Genomic DNA, 3,870 nt, shown 5'->3' with positions numbered 1-3,870 from the left:
GGGGCGCACTTCCCTTAGTTTGACAAGTAGGACTTCTAAATGCTAATCACTTCTATGATTGAATTAAATGGTAAAAGTTGTTTCATACAATTAAATTCCAACTGCATTGAGCTAATCATTTTAATTTACTGAGCTTCAGTCATACCATATATTCATATTTTTGCTTTCGGTGAAGCAATATAGATGCCATTTATGTCTCAAGGCAGCATGCTAGTATTGCATTCCATGGATGGTTGGATGTTGAATTGTATTGAATTATATGCACTGTGTGGAATTCAAAATTTATTGACATCTCTGCACAAGTCAAGAGTTTTTTACCTCTTGATAAGTAAACATACTTGGCCACCCAAACAAATAGGATTGAATATGTTGCTCTACTTTCCATCCCTTACTTTTGGGTAAGGAGATCCCATATGGTACAAAGCACCATTGATCCATGACTTAAACAATCTACAAGCATGCTGCCTTGGCTAACATTGTCAATGGCTTGTTTCAACTAATATCAACAGTTTCATTTTGGAGCTTCTTTATTCTCTTCTGGAGAGCTCCAATCTAGCTCTTTGAAACACTATTAAAGGCAAACACAAGCAAAAAAAGAATATTTTGGCCAAGTATTGTTTCGTAGTAACATTGCCACATCTTGTGTGGACAACAACCATCCACATAAAAATATCAAATGTTAGGACATATGTGATTCATGTTAGGAACATATGTCAATATTTTATGTAATTGACTAATCCTGTGACAAAACGCACTTTACTTGTATTTTGATAGATCTAGGATGTGTTTAATGCTTCAAGAAACAAGATTTCAAGTTCAAATGTTAAACCCATGTAAGTCTGTCCAAGAATCAAGTGAAGAAGTGTTGTTCATTAAAGCTCGACAACTAGTATCTATCGAGGTTTAAAAGAGCTGTTTCAGCCTGAAGCTCGACAGTTGTTCGATAGATAGGGTATTTGTCGAGATTTATGAAAAACAGATTTTCAGTTCTGATTTTCATCCAATCCGTGAATGTATGTTTGAGTTTTTTTTTTTTTCTCACAACCTTAAACATATATAAGGATTATTTTAAAGGCTGTCAAAGGTTGCATAGTTGCACAAGTATTAAGCAAAAGTCTTGTTCATGCAAATGTGACCAGAGACAAAATTTGCCCTAATTCTTCTTTCTCTTGAAGAAGCTGCTGTGTTTGTACACCGTTGGGTTCTGTGACCAAGCAACTTCATGTTCTTCATCGTGTGATAAACGGAAGAACTTTGCAGCCAAAATCCTTCTTAAGTTAGTGATTAAGTCGCGTACTAGGATTCGCGCATCTTTTGGTTAATCACGTACTGGGAGCCGTGCAATATAAGGAGAGATTATCACTACAGAACAAATCCAATTATATATTGGGGTAAGGGTTCAACTGTAGGTTGGTATAAGGTGTTGGGATTCCTTTACTTGTAACCGCTTGTTCTGTGAATAGTGGATTCTCGAGAGTGGTGACCTTAAAATCACCTGGTGGGGTTTTTGCCTCAAGAGTTTTCCTCATTTGTAAACAAATCACGGTGTCAAATTTAATTTCCGCTACATTATACTTTAGTTGGTGATTTGTTTGTGTTACCACGCTCATTGCATGTAATTGAACCTAATTAATTCACTTAGCTAATTAATTGGTTAATTCATCACAAGGGGTCAATACATTCTTGGCTTATCATCAAATACTAATATAAAAGAGCAACAAAAGGATAATATAAACAGGTTAAAAATCAAGCTTTTAGATAATGCCTAATATTAAAGGAAAAGTAATTACAGGGGTTTCACTTCATCCATACTAATGACTTCAATTCTTAAATGCAACAAGCTGCTTAATATGATAACATGTTTGGTCCATCAAGTAGAACAAGGCTCTCCATGTAAGTAGCTACAAATGAAGGATATTGGATATCAAGATCCTTCTTTTGCTGTAGTGTTTTGGCGTTAATCAAATGAAACTTATATTTCTTCTTCTCTACTGGACTATGGATGCACCAAAATGTCAGAAGTGAACCATACTCGGTAAAGGCGATACAATAAGCTGCTCTTTCCAATGGTACAGCAAAAAGTTTATTCCAAGACTCAACCACACCATACTCCGTCATCACCCATATGGAGTATCGAAAGCCAGGTTGTTCACCACTACTAGAAGTAATGAAAGCCAGTTTTTCCTTGAATTATGCAAGATATGTTTGAGAGTAGTACGCATCCTTTAAACCATCAGGCAATGCTAGTTTTCTGAATTTCTCAGTATTTACATCAAATGCCATAATTATATCAAAGCTCTGCTCTTCCTCTTCTATGCAACATGCCATCTAGTGCAAAGCTCCACTGACCAATGGGAACGACGAAAGAAAACTATAATCATAGAACATAGTATTGGTTGTGAACATGATTCCAAGCTTTCTCCATGAATCCAAACTTAATGTATACTTGAAGAAAAACATGAAATCCTTACAACCTTGTAGTCATTATTCTCAGAATGATATGCAAATCCGAGAATAACAGGCTGTAACTTTCCTAAGCAAGTATCAGGCAACATCTTGAATTTTCTAATACTAGTATTCCACAGATATAAAACATTAGCATAAGTGGTGAAACACAATAGGCCATTGCAAGAACCTACTATTTTCGAACACCCAGGCGAAAAATCAAAGGGGAGTACAACCTTAGAAATCCTGTCAAACATGCAGTTTGAAGCGATTGTACAAACATGTTTGTTATTGTTAGAAGAAGAGTAAATGTCTATTACTAATGGCATCTGTATGACATAACCATTATCATGGGAATCTTTGTTGCTGTTGTTGTGATTAAGGTGGGTTGAGATGAAATAGGGGATGGTGATTAAGGAGTCCAAGGATTTGGAAATGCACCTAAATCTTATCACTGATTTCACTGGTACACTTCCTAGGATGTGGAGTATGATGTCGTACGGAATATGGTTATTCCTCAGTCGGAGAATCGGTAATTGTGGACGTGGTTCTCTCATTTAAGACATTAGAGTGGGTTACTATTGTACTTTTTGCAGATACATATTATTTTTATAGACATTATAGTTAACAATATGGTTAACTATAAATAAATAGATCGTAGACGGTCTTCTCACATATATATATATATATATAGAACATAGTCCTGTTGCGGTGCTGGGCTACTTTTGTATTTGGGGTCAAAGAGCTGGAAAATGACAATGAGACAACAGAGTTTCATTGCTTTTTGTCAATTGAGGCACTTTTTTTTCTTCTTTGTTTTTAAAAATGCACTATTATTAGTCCATATAGTAGATGTTTTTACTTTGGTTGTGTGTATTTTGAAAAGTTCTGTTTTGGTCCGTGAATTTTTCAAAATTGTTTTATTTTGGTCTTTTTGTCATCTTATTAGTTATGGAATTTTATAATATACCTACTAGAAGGCTCAAACGACATACTTAAAAGTGACATGACAACACTACAAAAAACGCGGCTATAGCTGATCTATAGCTGCATTCAAAAAACGCAGCTATAGGTCCAGCCGAATAATTTGTTTTTAAGGGGGACCTATAGCTGCGTTTTAGCTGAATAAATTATTTTTAAGGGTGACCCATAGATAACAAAAAAAAGGGGGGGGGGGGGGGATGGCCTGAGAAATATAGCTGAATAATTTTTTTTTTTTTTTAAAGGAGGACCTATAGCCGCGTTTTTAAAAAAGATGGCCGGAAATATGTAGCAGAATCATTTTTTTAGGTCAACCTATAGCTACGTTTTTAAAAACGCGGCTATAGATAACACCAAAAAAAAAAAAGAGAGAGAATAGCTGAATATTCTTTTTTAAAAGGTAGACCTATAGGTAACACAAAAAACAAAAAAGGGATGGCCTGA

At 35.3% G+C, this 3,870-nt stretch overlaps 1 pseudogene; it reads right to left on the bottom strand.

The window, feature by feature from the left end:
* Positions 1–1,845: 1,845 nt before the first annotated feature.
* Positions 1,846–3,002, bottom strand: LOC142616495 (F-box/kelch-repeat protein At3g06240-like; annotated as a pseudogene).
* Between the last annotated feature and the right edge of the window lie 868 nt (positions 3,003–3,870).

Source organism: Castanea sativa, chromosome 11 (assembly GCF_040712315.1).
Source record: "Castanea sativa cultivar Marrone di Chiusa Pesio chromosome 11, ASM4071231v1".
NCBI classification, from domain to species: Eukaryota; Viridiplantae; Streptophyta; class Magnoliopsida; order Fagales; family Fagaceae; genus Castanea; species Castanea sativa.
This window is presented reverse-complemented; position numbering and strand designations above follow the sequence as displayed.